The 17,924-nt window shown below is 45.2% G+C and overlaps 1 protein-coding gene across 1 annotated transcript in view; it reads left to right on the top strand.

Moving 5' to 3' along the window:
• The window catches only part of MAU2 (MAU2 sister chromatid cohesion factor), a 2,634,229-nt gene that overhangs the window by 2,131,116 nt on the left and 485,189 nt on the right, over nt 1–17,924 (top strand). The gene's annotated exons all lie outside the window — the stretch shown is intronic.

Here is a 17,924-nt window from a genome sequence, read left to right as displayed (position 1 = left end):
ATTGGACAAATTCTGCACAAGGACTCCCCACAAACAAGCTTGGAAAGGGGATGCTCTGTCCTTCAGCTGGAAAAATCTATCAGTTTGTCTTTCCTCCTCTGCCTCTCCTCTCCAAAGTACTACTAAAGATCAAACAGGACAAACCAAGGATGATACTGTTTGCACCAGACTGGCCACGCCAACACTGGTTCCTCCTCTTGCACAGTGTGTCACAGCTAGCCCCATGGCACCTGCTTCAGACCCCTACCCTGCTGTTATAGTAGGAGAGCCAGATTCTGCACCCCCAGCTTCAAACCCTGAACCTGGCAGCCTGGCTAATTACCTAATCTTTCCGTTACCATCCCTCAGTAAACAAGTGTTGGATGTCATTTTGGAGGCAAGGAGGCCTAGTACTAGAAAATCTTATGCTGAAAAATGGAGAAGATTCTGTGCCTGGAACCAAACTCAAGGGATGGGCACAGCGGCACCCAGTTTACCTCATATTCTTCAATACTTAACTGAGATGCTTCACAAGAGCCTTTCCTTTTCCTCCATCAAAATTCACGCCTCAGCCATTTCAGCTCATTACAACACAGAACCACCCCTCTTTTCTCACCCACTGCTCAAGCAGTTCCTCAGAGGGGCCAAAAACTTAAGACCACCCAGGAGAGCCCCAACTCCAGCCTGGGACCTTAACTTTGTATTGGAAAAACTCACTCTTCCTCATTTTGAGCCAGCTGCAAGTGCAGAGTTAAAATTCCTTTCTTGGAAAACAGCCTTCCTTTTAGCTATTACTTCAGCAAGAAGGGTATCTGAATAACAGGCCCTTATGGCAGTGGAGCCTTTCATCATCTTTCATGCGGACAGGGTGTCCCTCGGGACCAATCCCTCCTTCATGCCCAAGGTGGTATCCAGTGTGGCTCTTAATCAGTCCATTCATTTGCCAACCTTCTTTTCTAACCCACAGAACAAAGGGGAATGGATACTGCACTTCTTAGATGTGCACAGACAACTTAGATTTTACTTGGACAGGACTAAACCTCAAAGGAAATCTGAACAACTGCTGGTGGCATTTGCAGCAGGGGAAGGCTATTTCAAAGCAAACCATTTCTAAATTTATAGGCCATTGCATTCATTTCTGCTATAAGCACCATGGAAAACCTATCCCACAGGGGATTAGACCCCATTCAACCAGGGCTGCATCTACCTCTACAGCCTTTCTCAGAGGTGTCCCTACCAGAGACATCCTAGAAGCTGCTACCTGGAGTTCTGTACATACTTTCACCAAGCATTACCATTTGACAGTTTTCTTTAAATCCAGAGTTGGCTTTGCCACTGCTGTCTTGTAGGGCCTTATAGCTGGTCCTAATGCAATCTAAATTCATTCTCCCATCCTTAGCTTTGGGAATCTACCCAAATGTGACGACTGCAACTGTGAAACACAAAGAACATAGTACAGTAGTGTACGCTTACCATAAATGTGGATGTTCAAGTGTATTCACTGTTGCAGTCCTGGTTACCCTCCCTCCAGCCCTTTGACTTCTTTTGGCTGCACCTCTATTCTCATTTACTGTGCATAAAAGTTGTTTGGTGTATTTGCTTTTTTGTTGGGGGTATAACCTTGTTTGTGTGTGCGTATATATATCTATATATTTTTATATATATATATATATATATATATATATATATATATATATATATATATATATGTTTGCTTCCCATTAGGGGGGCACCTGACATCTGGGGCAAGAAAAACTGATGTAATGGCGTCGGCTGAATGCTTTATACCCCTGACCTCACGGAAGATGAGACAGCAACTGGCGCAGGACCCCTGACTTTGATAATTAGGCCCTCTGAGGGCTACTGCAATTAGATGAGAGGAGCAGGCACCAAAGCACAAAGGAAACGCTTCTTCAAGCCAAATCCACAAACGACATTCACCAACGTTTAAATAATAATCAAGAAACCTTTTATTTTAACCAAACCAAGTTACGTAACTTGGTTTGGTTAAAATAAAAGGTTTCCTGATTATTTAAACGTTGGTGAACGTCGTTTGTGGATTTGGCTTGAAGAAGCGTTTCCTTTGTGCTTTGGTGCCTGCTCCTCTCATCTTTGTGTTTACGGAGTGTGTTGTACCTCTTCCAGTTCTCAGGCTACTGCAATTAGATAACCCAAATGTGATGACTGCAACAGTGAATGCACTCGAACATTTACATTTATGGTAAGTGTACACAACTGTGCTTTCCTAGAGTCCTGCAGTAAATTTTGACTGGATTCAGGCACTTTCTGAAGACTTCAGGGGCTTTAGAAAGCCCAAAAGGCAAAGCAGGGAGCTGAATGTGACATCAGAAGTTTCCTGTAGGAGAAGTGAATAGGAATGGGGAATAGGCATCCTTTAGATCTAGAGACAGCAGGAACGACTACAGAAGAATGAATAAATAGTGGTGTGTGGTAGGAATATGGAGAAGTGTTGAGGGTGGAGAAATAGGATTGTAACTCTTTCCTTTTCTTGAAATGAGGAACAGTCTGGAATGGAACTCTTCTCAAATACTATGGAAGAACCGTGTCTACGAGCCTTGTTTCAGCAAGGTTTGAATGATAGGGAGCAACTGTATCTGATTGTGGTGAGGAGGGATGCCATTGAATCTAGGGGCTTCCTTTAAAATCATGCTGTTTCCACTCTGAATAATGGAGTGCGCCCACGTGTCTGTAGTGATGAGGAGCCATTTGTTTTTAAAGAGAAAAGAGGAGATTCTTTTGTAAGGAGACAGTTTGGTTGTCAAGCAGACTTGTCTGTGTAGAGAGGCCTCCCAAATCTAGAGTCCATGTTTGGCTTGTCCTGGAATCTTTTTCTAGACATTTTCTTGGCCTTAGGAGAAGATGTAGACTTCTCCAGAGCAAAGGAAGTGGGTTTTGCTGGGTGATTTCTTTAATACCTGGGCGTAGGAGAGTCCATAAGTTTTACCTTAATATTTTGGAGTGTAACCATGTATACCTTTCCTTCAGACAGAACCTGTAGCAGCTGCTGTGGAGGAAGTTGCTACTGCATTACTGTTGCATTTTATGCTGTGCCTAGCTACTTAGGAGGTCAGACCCACCACATATATGGCCAGTTTACTGCATGACCGTGTTTTATTTCTGTTCCCCAGAATAGATAAGTATTTAGTCATCTGTGTCTGAGCTAAAGCAAGAGTGGATATGAATAGACTTTTCCCCCCTAACCTTTTCATTACTCTGCTGTCTTTGAGAGAAGAGTATTGACAGTGCCTTGGAGGGTTTGTCTGTGGATATGAAAACACGGACTGATCTGCCACTGGGTTTTTGTTCAAAAATTTTAAATATCCAGGTACTTGTAAAAATTTATCAGACTTTTTGTGTGCTGGTGGCTTTGAGTCAGATATTGTGGAATTGGATGCAAAGTCATCAAGGCCTGCACAACAGGAAGTACAGGAGCAGGGGTACTTCCAAAAGTTTATAGTATCTCTGTTGCACATCAGAAATCTGATTTTGATTCCCATTTAAAATGTTTCATCATAGTAATAGCTTCTCAAATGAAGCTTTAACAGGTAAATCAGGAGAAAAGGGAATCTTCATAGTCAGAAGCCATTTGGCATGGTGAATGGGTCTGGGAGGAGTAGGCAAAGGAGTGTTCATCCGAGTTTGATTCTGCCCCTTCATCTTCTGAAGTTGAATCTTTGTGTTCCTTTTGAGCATCTGTAGGAGAAAGACATGAGAGTAGGCCCTGCTAAGGATGGTGGACCAAGTACCATTATTGCTTTAAACAGGCCCTGTGAACAATCCATCCACTCCTTTTCTTGGATGTCTGAGAAGAGGAAATATTTTGTTTTTTTTCCAGGTGTAATATCCACTTTAAACAAGGAGGTTCCAGCCTCTGGCATAGCTCAGTGAGACACCCTGGAATTTTTTCTAACGAGGATCTGTGGTATGCCTTTGAGTTCTTTGAAAATTAAGCTTCAGTTTTGGATGTACAAACATGAGATGCCTACCGGCCTGTGACAGGATCATAGTATCTGGCATTTTTAAAAGCGTTAGGTGTACTGAAAGTAATAAAACCTGTGTGAGTACATCAGTCCAACTGGACCTTCATAATATCAGGCCTAAGCCTGTTATTTTTTGTGTGTATGTTTGGGGGGGGGGGGGTGATGTCTGGGATGGAATGGTCTGCCATTTGCTGAGATGAGGACCTTTAGGTGCTTGGGATGCCAAGAAGGAATTGAGAGGTGAAAGTTGCATTCATAAGGTCTTTGGGACAAAGGACTGTACAATTCTTATAGTCAGGCTTTGCACCTAAACAGTAGAGGCATTTGGGAGTGGATATCCATGTAGGAAATCTGCTTACCACTTCCGCCTTGTAGATGGAGTCTAATAGAGCAACAAACGGAAAAACAAGGAAGTTTCTCCAACCGGACACTTACCTGAACCAGTGAAGGCCAACAGTACTTGTGACCATGCGTAGAGCAGACAGGTGGGTGTGATTCTGCATTCATACTGGTGTTGAGATGGTCTAAGAATTTATGCTTGTATGTCTGTAGCTCTAGCCCTTCTTGAAAGTTTGTAAGGATTATATGAACATAGATGTAGATTTATTCCTTATTAAATCATTGCATGCAAGGCTTTAGAGCCAAGATTTTGGGCAGGACAGAAACTAAAAAAATTTCAGTTTGCAAAATTCATTTTTAAGTGCCTGAACCCAGGCACTGTACAATAAAAGTTAACATAGAACCACAAATAAAACAGGCTGAAATGTCCTGACTGAAATCACTGTTGCAGTATTATAAACTGATGTGTTTTCACCGCTGACGTCCTTCATGGGTACCAGCGCTTAAACCTTCCCTAGAGCGCATGTCCGATCTATTACCTCAGCTCGCAAGCTTAGGGGGTGTAGAGAGACACACAAGCATAAGTCATCAGACTGTCTTAGCTCAAGCCTGAGTGCAGGGCTCACACTTGGTCTGATCTTCACATGGTCATTAGTACTGTTAGCTTCTCAAATACAGATAAGTGCCCTGTTGGAGAACCACCTTCCTTGTTTAAACTGTTTTTGTTGTACTTTGTTAGATGTTAGCCTAGAGGGCTAAATATGAGTGTGGAAGGCAAATTCCCAAAAAAGATCTCCATACCTAGTGTGTCTTCTGCCTAGGTTCAGAACAGTATTTTAAATCCTGTTCATTTTGCCATGTCCTTTGCAGCTGGTGGAATGCCCTTGGTGGGCACGGGACAATCACTTATGTCAGCCCTGTGAGGAGCAGGGAGTACCCCTCTCTCTAGCTAGAAGGATTGAATATTCCTGGAGAAATGTTGCCTGAAAGGAGAGTCTGCTTCAGAAATTCTTGTCAAAAAGATGCAGAAATTGACGTCTCTTGTCCTCTCTTTCATTTTGTACAGGAGTGATTTATTGGGCCTGGGGATGTGTTCAGGCCCATGACCTTTCCAGTGCTGCTGTATCTGCAGAAGAAAAAGGGATTCTTCATTTTTTGCAGTTCAAGATTTTAAACCTTAAAATGATTGTGAAGGGACAATATTATTCTCAGGTTTCAGATCCGGATTCCAAGGAAAGTGTGGCTTCTGTTAGTTCTTTTGAAGGATTCTCTTTTTCTGAAACTATTTTAGAATTAAACTATTTCATTGGGAACATAATGACATTCCACTGCATCTGAAAGATTATAATTTGCTGCAACTGAAATTTCAAGAACCTACACCAATTCCTTGTGTTCTTTCAGAATTAAAGAATATATTTGTTACAGCACGAAACTTTCCTGACAGCCTCCTGCCTGAAGAAAGCAGGTAGGTAGTATAAAGTTTCTCACTCTTGTAAGTTTCAGTATTCTATCCCCGGATCAGATCCAGTAGTAATTTTGTCTGTTAAACCCAGCAGCTGCAAAACATCTGGTTATTGGCAGTCCCTTACCTTTTGACAAGGGTGGGAAAGCATTTGATAGATTTGAGAGAAGTGTATTCTTCTGCAGCACTTATTTTTACAGTTCTCAGTTGTCAACCGATATGTTTATGCTTTCTTGTTTTGAGAAGATGAATGTTATGGCGCCTTTCCCCTCATCTGAGAAAAACAGCATTGTGTAGTTTTTATTTCTTCTGTGTCTCATGGTTGGCCAGTCATTATTGAAATCTGCTTATAATTCAGCTGACACCACTTCCAAGGCTGTCATCACTTTTTTAAAGATGTTTGCTTGGTTGCATAGTCAAAATAGTCCTGAGAATGTTAAAGCTGAAATCTTTAATTCTCTCCTAGATAGAGAGGTATAGTTTGCACCATCTGTTGCCAAAGGTCCTTCATGAGTGTGATAGAGGCAAGCTGGTTCAGGGAATTTCTAATATTTTTCAGCCGCCTTTCTCCTGGGTTGTACAGTGGTTTAAGGCTAGCTAAACAGCCTTTTACAAAAACAAAGTAAGTAGATACAGCAAACAGACTGTTAAAAAGCAATAGTGAGGAGGTGCCAAGGAGAAAGGAGGTACCCCCGAAGAATAAAGGACTGCCTAACAAGTCGGTATGATTATCTTCATATCCTGTTCTGTTTCATCATGGATGCAGGTGGTAGTATGAATTTCTTCCTCACCTCCAAGGGGTTCCCCCCATCACCCATCAAATCAAATTATTTTCCCTCCTGTCGTTCAGCACCTGCTGACTCAGGAGGTGATAAAAGTGATCTTGCTTTCTTAGCTAGAAGGGTTTTATTTAAAAATGTTTCTGGTGCCAAAGAAAGAAAATTCAAGGAGACCAATTCTGGACCTTTCCCTTAAACTAGTTTGAGATGGTGCCCAACTTCAAAATGTTCTCTTCACAACTTGTTACCACTCATTTCCCATTTGAGTTTTCTTGTGGCCTTAGATTTAAAAGATCAGTACAGCATTCCTTTCCCCTCAGATTTCTTTATTTTTTTTTCTGATTCACACTTTCACTTTTCTGTATTACCCTTCGTGCAGTGGGTAGTCCAAAGTGTATTTACAAAGTGTTTAGCTCCAGTAATAGTAAAACTTGCAGCCTGCAGTAGACTTAGACCTGCTTATCTTTTCAGAGCATTTTTCTCTTGAGATCATCTGCAGAGGCTGGGGTTACAGGTAAACATTTAACGGTCTTGTTTAACTCCTTATCCCAGGATCATTTTCCTGGGATGTCTCCTAGATATCTCAGTTCAAAGAGTTTTTTCTTTCAGAGGGAAAAAGTAGATTTGTTTCTAGATCTGTTATGAGCTTTTCCACTCAGACTACTGTCTCAGGAGGGGAATTCCTCAAGGTTTTAGAGCTTGTGGCATCTATGATTCTCATGATTCCACTGGCAAGACTCCACATGAGAAAAATGCAGTGGTACCTAAACCTCCCCTGATATTCTAGATTCCAGTCATAGCCGGCCTTAGGCATAAGCCAACTAGGTGGCCACCTAGGCCACTGCTCTAGCAGGGGCGCATTTCCGTTTATTAAAAAAAAATTGGTTTCTTTAAAGTATGTTAGTGAATACAGGAAAAAGCTGAAGAGTAAGACAGTCTGTGATAAAAAGGAAGAAAAGGGTACTCTGGATGCTGTAGGCAGACCAGGGTGAGGGCACTGGGTGGTGTGGGGAGGTGCTGTGGAGCCCTTTTTAGCTGGGGCACCAGTTGACCAAGGGGCAGCCCTGATTCCAGTGTTGGAGTTTGTGAGAGGGGAAAATCTTTCCATTCGTATGCTGCAGTATCCATAACATGAGGGAGTCCACCTCCAGTTGACTTGTATGTTTGGCTGTTTTACCAAAGTTAAATGCTACTGCGAAGGTACATGCATTGGCCGCATCACTCTGTGTACGTCGGCCATAAGCAGACGTCAGCATGCATCTTCCTCGGAACTTCTCTGCTGCCTGTTTGACTACCAGCTCCAATGATCACTTGCTTGGGAAAGTTAGCTCATGCTTCACCTGTGCTCAGATAAGTACCCCATAGGGGGTTTTTGTTACTTCTTTTGCTGCTGTGTTTCTTGAGTTAATGTCTAGTATGAAGGGCAAGTGTCAGTGTGGAAGGCAGGTTCCACGTAAAGACTTGCACAAGCTCTGTCCATTTTGAACATGACCATACGTTGTGAGATTTGCAAGGCCTTCGTCCCTAAAACTTTTAGAAGTCACCTTGCTTCCCTTAGATTGTACTTGGAGAATCAGCATCTGAAGCGCCTTGCACGGGATATAGATCCGACATCAGGACATTAGGAAGAGTCGCAATCCAAGAAAGCCAGGAAACCTAGGCCTGAAACTACGACTGCTCTGTCTTCTCTGGGCATTCTTCTCAAGGCCTATGAAGGCCCGGAGGCCGATTCTGAAAACGCAGAACCTCCATTGAGAGGTACAGTGTCAGAAGCCATTAAGGAGACTGCCAGAATGTTCCAGAAGGAACCGCAGGAGTCTGACCTAGGTGTCAGGGTGTAACCATGGGTTATTTCCAAAGGCCCGCATGGGGTTACTCAAATTGTAGTCCAGGAAGACATTTTTTTGGATGTTGTGGAATGTCGCCTGATGTCCCTCCCCCCTACTCTTCACCATTTGTCAGAGGCTCCTAAAAAGAAGAAACAGAAAACTAAATGTACTTCCTTGGTTCAGTTACCTCTTCACTCCAAACAAGCCCCTGACTGGCAGGCCTTTACACAAGGCCTCTTTAATGCCTTCGTGGCCTTACATCAGACACCAGCTTCTGTCCAGGCCCCTTCTCCATCTACTCCTAGGAAAAGGCCTCCGGAAGAACCTTCCTCTGAAGATGAAGATTCCTCTGGGGATGAATCTCTAACCTACTGCTCTCAGATTGCTACTCCTCTGTGTTATGCTTCCCCAGAGGAGTCGTCCAGTGGAGCAGAATCCCCTTGGGGAAGGTATCACCTTTGGGGAAGACCATTGTGCAAATGAAAGACTACTACAAATTTATTTATTTTACATATGTTTTTCCGGGAGTATCTGGCTGAGCTATTGCCCTTTTTCAGCTGGGGCCCGGGGAGAAAAGCTCCAAAGATATACAATGCAATAAAAATTGCAATACAGATACATTTCAGTAAAAATATCAGTAAAGAATTCTGGTAGTTAAAATACGTAACCTACATATACATATGTATATTGCTGACAGATAAAACAATACTATAAACAAAAAGGAGAATGTTAAAAAAAAAAAGTAGAATAAGTTGTATGTTTTGGTTTAAAAAGAGTTGAGTAAATATAAGGTTTTGTATACAGAGTAGCAGAAACTTAAAAGGTTACATAAGAATTTCAGGGAGCAGAGTATAGAAGCAGTTGTGGAGGTTGCATAGGATGAAGTAGTTAATGGTAAATTTTACTAAGTTAGTTTGACTGTACTATAAAAGGTAGGTAATAGTCAAGGAGGGTGAGTATAGTGGCAGGACCAGTGTTTTTTTAATGTGGTATTTGGTTGCTAGCTTAAATTGTTTGGGATGAGTCAGGGACCTTATTTCTAGTGGGAGTTTGTTCCATGCAGTAGAGGGGTGGTAGCTATATAAGTTGCAAATGTGGGACTGCAGTTAGGTCTTTGAGACATGAGACGTATTATGACGTCTTACAAATGGTGTCTCCTAACCCCTCTGCAATCCCCCCTGTCTAGCCTGCCTTTTTGTGTGCTTCCAAATCCCCAGATTCCCAACCTCCTGCATCTGAATGCCATGACCAATTGTGCTCAGTTCCTCTTCAAGGCTCCATCAGCTGACCCATCCACCACTTCTGTGGCTGCTGACAAAATTTCCAAATTGCTACCCTCCACTTCCTTGCTCCGCTCTGATAAGGAAAGTAGGAGTATGGAGAGGTTGTCAAAAAAAGTTTACATTTCTGCCACCTTGGCTGTTGAGGCCATTAACTTATCAGATCCATATGGCCAAGTATTCCTTGACTCTCTTGACAGATGCCATCAAGCAATTTGGAGAATTAGCAGACTGCCCTAACAAGTCCAAAATAGCTAGCCTCTTGACTCCTGCAGCCAGGAAACCAGACACTCCATAAAATGTAGTTATGACACACTGGAGGCCTCTGCCAGGGCGGCTGCATCATCGTCAGTCCTAAGAAGATTTTCTTAGTTCAGGCTACAGCCTTTGCCAGATGATATTAAAGCAAAACTTATGGATGCACCCTTAGATAACAAGGCCTTATTTGGTTCTGCAGTTGCTGAGCTGTTCAGGGCCCTTCAGGAAAAGGGCAAAGAACTACAAGATCTTAGGCACATCTTTGTGACTCCTGATGTCCTTCTATTCCTATGTTGCAGTATTCCAGGTGTGGGATTTCCTGCCCTCAGGGGACTCTTACTTGGACTCCTATACAAAAGCTTCAGCTTGGCTTTTGCAGTGTGCATGGGACGTCACACGTAGAGCCATAACCCAGGGGCCTTAAATGTGATGTCTGCACGAACAATCCCCAGAACTTTTCAGCTGCAGACTACATTCGCATCGTACGATCGCCTCTTCACAGACTTCGCATCTTAAAGATAAGTAACCCATTGGGTTTCTAATTTTCTTATTTTTTGCTGATTGTTCTCGCTAACGCTTGGTTGCTGTATCCTTTAGCTGATGTCAGGGAAAAAGGGAAAGTGGCAATGCAGGCGCCATATACCTCATAAAGACACCCATGACAGGTATGTTTTTTGTCTAGGCCAGGAACACTATCACTCCTCCTGCACTATTTGTCTATTGTTTGTGCCTAAGACCTTGTGCAGCCATCTAGCTGCGTTAAACCTCAACCTGGAGAACCAATGCCTTAAGCGGTTAGCCCTTAGGATGGATCCTGCATCGGAGGCCACACCCGAACCTCCGCACAAGAAGACCAAGGTTCCTAGGCCTTCCTTACCTGCTGGTCCGCTTTCTGACCCACCAACTGATGATCCTAGGGGTTGAGGCACACTCGGTGGATCAGTCGACTTCAGCGACGTCCCTTGAGGAAGCCATTTCGCAGCTGACCACTGGCACGTCCTCTGAGCTTATCCAGACATCGGCTGTCGATGTTGAGGGGGAACCAGTTTCGGTGGTACCTCCGGCCTTGATCCAGACTTCGGATATGTTACTGTCCAAGCCCAATGCCAGGGCACTCTCTACTTCCTCTCCAGCCAAAAAGAAGCAGAAAACTAAACACCTCCACCTTTCAGAAACCACACCAGATTGGCAGGCCTTCACCACTTCTCCCATGCATGCCTTTGTGGCTGTCAGGCCTTTGTTCTCAGCCACTTCCACCCCTGCCGCTTCTGAGCCCCAGGCCTGCCTTTGTTTCTTCCCTCCCACCCATGACACCTCAAGTCAGGGAAGAACATGATTCTTCCTTCTCATCCTCAGAAGAGTCCATTTCTTATGTTTCCCAAATACCCCCCCCACCCCCACCCCAGGAATATTCCTCTCCTGATGAGGAATCTGTGGAGGGTGATTCCCCTGGAGGACATGACGTTTGGTGAGACCATCACCAAGATGGATTATTTTAAATGGGATACATCCCAAATGACTGAGACCCAAAAAAGATACTTTGAGCTGCTGCATGTAGAATCACCCTCCCCTTCAGCAGTACCCCCTGTTCTGCCTGCCTACTTGGATGCCTTCAGTGCTGCTTCTTGGGCCCCTGACTCCCAGCTTCCCACTCCTAAGCATCCTGACCCCTTCTATAATGTACCAGAGGACCACAAATTCCTGGTTAAACCACACTTGGCAGGCCCAGCTGTTACTGCCGCCACTGCATATAAGCAATCTAGACTGCTGCCCTCTGCCTCCCTTCTACCCACTGACAAAGATAGCAAATATATGGATAGGATGGGTAAGAAGGTGTACAATTCTTCAACTTTAGCTTACAGAGCCATAAATTCAGACCCACATGACCAAGTATGCATTAGACTTGGTCTCTCAAGCCGCCTCCTTGCTAACATCCTTGCCTGACAGTCCCGTTAAGACAGACATCACCTCCAAACTTTCATTGGCCCAACAGGTAGCCAGGCATTCCATCAGATGCAGCTACGATGCTGCAGAAGCATCCGCCAGGTCTACAGCATCTGCTTTGGCCCTCAGGAGGTACTCCTGGCTGAGACTCCAGAACATCCCTGAGGATTTCAGGTCTAAGATCCTGGTCTCTCCTCTGGACCACAGTGCTCCTCTCCTGTTTGGTATCTACTTCTCTGAAGTACAGGCTAACACAGAAGACCTCTGGCTGACTAAGTTCACAGATGACTGCAAACTAGGAGCCATAGTCCAGTCCCCAAATGATGTGGACATCCTACAGAAGGGCCTCACTGAGACAGATGCCTGGTGTCAGAGCCATGGCCTCAAGCTCAATGCCAAAAAGTGCAGTGTCATCCCCTGTGGTAAAAACACTGTACCCATGAACTACCACATAGGCAGCAATCTACTTAACACCGAATGCATGATGAGACCTTGGGACCCAGGTGGACAGTAGTCTCTCCTTTGATAGTCACATTGCCACAGTAGTTAGGAAGTCCTTTTACGTGGCACACCTCATCATAAAAGGGTTCTCATCCAGGAAAAGAGAGGTCATTATTCCCCTCTACTCGTCACTCATTAGACCCATTATAGAGTACAACGCCCCTTTTGGAATGTACCTCACAAGACATCTGCAGCTGGAAAGGCCACAGAAGTACCTCACAAGGAGGATTACTGGCATCAAACAAATGCCCTACACTGACCGCCTCAAACTCCAGCTTTACTCCGAGGTGATCTCTGCCTAACATATAAAGCTATGTCAAACCCAGAGCTGTTGGACATGCTACACCTAAAGAAATCCCAATCCCTCCAAGCTACACGCTCTAGGTACCTAAACCTTGTCACCATAATAAACAGGACACGTTGGAGGGGATAGAATTCTGTCCCAGAGACTTCCTATACTCTGGAACAAGCTACCCATCTATGTCAAGCAAAGTTCTTCATTAGCACTCTTCAAGAAAAATCTTGATGAGTGGATGGGAAATAGGAAATTCACCCCGGGGATCAATGTCTCTACTGGACAGTGGCACAGGAAAATAACTTTCTTGGGTGGCGTAAGCTATGGTACCTTGCTGGCTAGGCTTACGTAGGCCCTTGGGCCGATGGCCTAGTACCTACCTATGAACCTATAAACAATCTGCCGACCTTTTTAAAAATCTACAAGAAAAAAGCAAAGAACTTCAGAACATCAAGCATCTGCTGGTGTCACCCATCCCCAAGTATTATAGGAACTACCCTGCTAAGGCCTCCTTTGTGAGACATACTCCTCAGCCCTCCACCTCCTCTTCCAGGACTAGGAGAGGGGCTAGAAAACCTACCACCTCCAGACCCTCTACTCCACCACCTCAACCCAGGCAGCCCTGTCTGGACAGAGGAAGCCCCAGTCATGTATGACTTCTTTGCCCACCTTCCCCTCTCAGCCCGCCTTTCCCACTGTCTTCCTCTTTGCAATCCATCACTTCAAACCAGTAGGTCGTAAACATTATCCAAAAAGGGTATTTCCTATCCTGGAAAGAGAAGCCACCCAGAAGAGGCACCCCCCCCAAAAAAAAAAAAAACCAGGCTTATCTCATGCCACAAGTTCTGGCACACGTTTTACAGCTAGGCACCATAGAACCTTTTCCCCCAGGACAGGAAGGAAAGAGTTTCTGCTACCATTTCTTCGTGGTCCCCAAAATGGACATTCCCTGGGGACGCATCTTAGACCTGTCCTATCTTAAACCTCCATCTTCAGGTACCTTCTTTCAAAATGCTCTCTCCCCACCCTGCTGCCTCTTATTCCAGCCAGAGCCTTCATGGCCACCCTGGACTTAAAGGAGGCCTACCTACACATACCCATCAGGAATTCCCACAGACAAATCCTGTGTTTCTCTGGACCTGCCTGTCATTACCAATTTACTGCCTTGCCCTTTGGTTTATCTACGCCCCCACCCCACCCCGAGTCTTTACAAAGTGCCTAGCCCCATCCATTTCCTTATGCATAATTCAGGGTTTACAGATTTACCCTTATCTGGATGACATTCTGACACTGGCAGTGTCCAAGGATGCTGTATTAAAGCATCTACATATCACCATGTCCCTTCTGCAGAATCTAGGGTTCACCATCAACCTTCTCAAATCCTCTGATTCCCAGGCCACAACAAGATTTTCATAGGCTGCAGAATCAGAACAGACACAATGAAGGCCTTTCTCCCACAGGACAAGGTTCTTTCTCTGACTTCCCACTTCCAGGAAGCCCTACTTTCTCAAAAGGTGATGGCAAGGCAATCTCGTTGTCTCCTGGGTTTAACGGCTGTGACCATCCCCATGCTACCACACTGGCAAGAATGAACATGTGCAAGCTACAGTGGTTCCCAAGGAACATCTGATCTCAATACCTATATCCCCTAGAGCAGGCCATTCCCCTCCTTCCCTGTCTGAAAACAGAAATCAGCTGGTGGAATCCAGCAAGTGCAACTGAACCCAGGGATCCCACTACAATCCCCCGCCTCAACCCAAGTAATGCATACAGATACCTCAGATTCAGGTTGGAGAGCAACCCTGGCCTCTTGCAGGATTCAAGAAAAGTGACATCCCTCTCTTCAGGTCAAGCACATCAATATCAGGGAAATGACAGCAGTCGTCTTAGCTCTAAAGACCTTCACCCCCCCCCTTCTTGTTCCAGGGGTGCTCCAGATTGTCACCAACAACACGACGGTGATGTGGTATCTCAACAAACAGGGAGGAACAAAGGCCTATCAGCGCTGCAGACTAACCCTGCTGATATGGGACTTAGCCTCTTGTCTCAACTTAGTCCTGCAGGCGGCCTATATTCCCTTACAGGACAACCACCAACCAGATCTCCTGAGCAGGACCTCCTCGCCTCAGCACGAATGGATGCTGAACAGGGAGGTCTTCCTAGACATAGTCCACCGGTGGGGTGCTCCACAAATAGACCTGTTTGCCTCCCCTCAGAACAGGCAACTGTAGAACTTCTGCTCAAAAACCCACTCCCCTCTAGCATGGAGAGTGGATGCTTTCAGCATCTCTTGGAAGGGGAAGTTCTTTTATCCCCCCCCCCCTCATTCCCACTGATTCAGAAAGTCCTCCTGAAAATTCAGAAGGACAAACAAAATCTTTAGTGACTCCCTCCTGGCCAAGGCAGCACTGGTTCCCCCTACTTCACAAACTAGCCAAGAGCAATGACTTCGTTACCCTACAAGGTGGGGACCTACTGACACAAGACAAAGGAACTCTCCTATACCCACACTTACAGATGTTGTGTCTGACTCTGTGGGTGGTAAACCTTAGATACCTTTCGGACACCACTACTCAGAGGACGTGCTTTCAGGCATAAGGGAGGCAAGGAAACCTACCACCAGAAAGTCTTACCTGGCTAAGTGGGAAAGATTTGCAAAATGGTGTCTGCACAATGGAAGGGACCCTTGCTTTGCAGAGGTTCCCTTGATTCTAAACTGTGTCAATTGATAAAAAGTAGCCTTTCTTATTCTTCTGTAAAAGTTCACCTCTCTGCCATAGCCTGCCTGCCCCTGGAACCCTCCTTGCTGGCCAGACTCTACATAAAGCTCTTCCTTTAAAGGGGTCTTGCACATGACACCACCTAGGAAACCTATCCCCCCCGCCATGGGGCATTAACTACGTCTTGGAGAAATTAACCCAACATCCCTTTGAACCGGCTGGGGCCTATTCCTTTTACATGTACACATGGAGGATGGTCCTGCTGGTGGCTGTCACTTCAGCCAGAAGAGTTTCAGAATTGCACGCCTCAATGGCCTGTCCCCCCCTACACCATCTTCCACAAAGGCAGGGTGTCCCTGCAAACCAACCCCTCCGAACCAATCCATTCATCTACCCACCTTTTTCTTCTCACCCACTAACAAAGGGGAGGGGATACTGCACTCCCTGGACGTGCACAGACAACTTAGGTTTTACCTGAACAAGACCAAACTATCAGGAAGACTAACCAGCTCTTTGTCTCCTTCCCCCACTGAGCCCTGGGCAAGGCAGTCTCCAAGCAAACCATCGCATGCTGGATTAGGAAAGCTGATTGCTTCTGCTACTCCCACCATGGAAAGGAACTTCCATTGAAAATCAGAGCCCATTCCATTAGAGCTGTGGCCACCTCAAGGGCCTTCATGAAGGGCCTAGACACAGCATCCATTTTGGAAGCAGTCACTTGGGCCACTTATCCACACCTTCACCAAGCATTGCAAACTTGGCCAAGTTTCCAGAGCTAGGACAGGATTCGCCAGGACAATCTTGTAGGGTCTTGTAGAACCCACTTGATCTACCACCACCCTCTCATCCGCATAAGCTGTGGTATGCTCCCACACCTAGAATACTACAACATAGGAATAGAAGGAAATAGAATAGTTGTGTAAAATCCTACCTTAACCATAGATGTCCTTCTCTTCCATGTTGCAGTATTCCTTCCCACCCACCAGTCCCCCCAGGTCCTATTCCTTACTTGTACTATCTATATTACAGTAAGACTGCAAGTCACACACACTGGCATTCCTCCTGCTGGGACTTATTCTCTGCCTCCTGGCCTTCAAGTTCTAAGGATTGTGCGTGCAGACGTCACATTTGAGGCCCCTGTTTTATGGCCCTACGTAGTGACGTCCCACGCACACTGCAACAGCCAGGATGAAGCTTATGTATAGGAGCAGACGTACGAGAGTCGCCTGAGGGCAGGAAATCCCACACGTATAATACTGCAGCATGGAAGAGGAGGACATATATGGTTATGGTAAGATTTTACACAACTATTCTTTCCCCGCTTCCAGATGAACTACCCAGTCAAGACCAACTTTGAGAGAGCTTTCTAAACACTTCTCTTCTAAAGGGAAAAAAGATAACCAGAAAGCAGACCCCTTCCAGAGCCTCTCCTCTCCTACTCCTGCAGAAAAGTATCCCTTTCAAGCAAAATCTGGTAGTATGGGACGCCCAGATCCTAAACCCATCTCCCCCTGTCCCTCTTCACCTATCACTGTCCCCCTCAGCTTGGAAACAGATTACCCAGGACTCTTGGATCCTTAACATTATCAAACCAGGTTAGTTTCATGACCTGGGAATTCAGACCACCCTTTCGAGGTATCTCTCAATCCCCACCCTGAGAACAAATGGCCTTCTTTCCTCCGGTTCTGCATTCCCTGCTGTCCAGGGCACCATTCAAGATTTGCCTCCAGATCTAAGGAGAGAGAGATTGTATTCCAGAATGTTTCTAGTCCCCAGGAAAGAAGGTCCATCTTAAACCTATCTCATCTAAACACCTTTCTCAGGGTGCCTTCCTTTCGCATGCTGACTCCTCCTGCATTCCTCTCCCTGGTTCTCCCTCAAGCTTGCATGGTGTCCTTGGACATAAAAGATGTCTACCTGCACATCCCAATCCACCCACTCTTCAGGAAATTCCTTTGATTCTGTGTAGTTCATCACATTTTCAGTTTTGTGCTTTGCCATTTGGTCTCTCTACGAACCCTAGAGAATTCACAAAATGCTTGGCCCCCTGTTATAGCCTTCTGCAGAATGCATGGTATTCAGATCTTCCCTTACTTGGACAATCTCCTCATTCAAGCCTCAACCCAAGGGTTGGTACAAGAGCACCTAAACTACACTATGTCCCTGCTGAAGAGTTTGGGGTTCACTGTAAATCAACAGAAATCCTCTGTGACTCCATCCCAGGACCATGTATTCCTTGGTTGCAGGATACTCTCAGCACAAATGATGGCCTGCCTGCCCTCAGACAGAATTCTGACCCTCACCAGTTATTTTCAGGGACTGATATCACTGCAGTCTCTGTCTGCCAGGGAGTTGTTGAGACTCCTGAGATTCATGGCTTCTACCATACCCATGGTACCCCTGGTAAGACTACACATGCAATTTCAGTGGTTCCTGAGAACAGTCTGGAAACGGCACCTTCATTCTCTAGAATTTGTGGTCCCCCTCATTCCCTGTTTAACAAAAGAACTAAAGTGGTGAATTTCGCAGATTTCAAA

This window comes from Protopterus annectens, chromosome 13.part0, assembly GCF_019279795.1.
Source record: "Protopterus annectens isolate FY-2018-M chromosome 13.part0, PAN1.0, whole genome shotgun sequence".
In the NCBI taxonomy this organism is placed as follows: Eukaryota; Metazoa; Chordata; order Ceratodontiformes; family Protopteridae; genus Protopterus; species Protopterus annectens.
The sequence above is the reverse complement of the archived record's forward strand: the minus strand, read 5'-3'. Positions and strand labels throughout refer to the sequence as shown.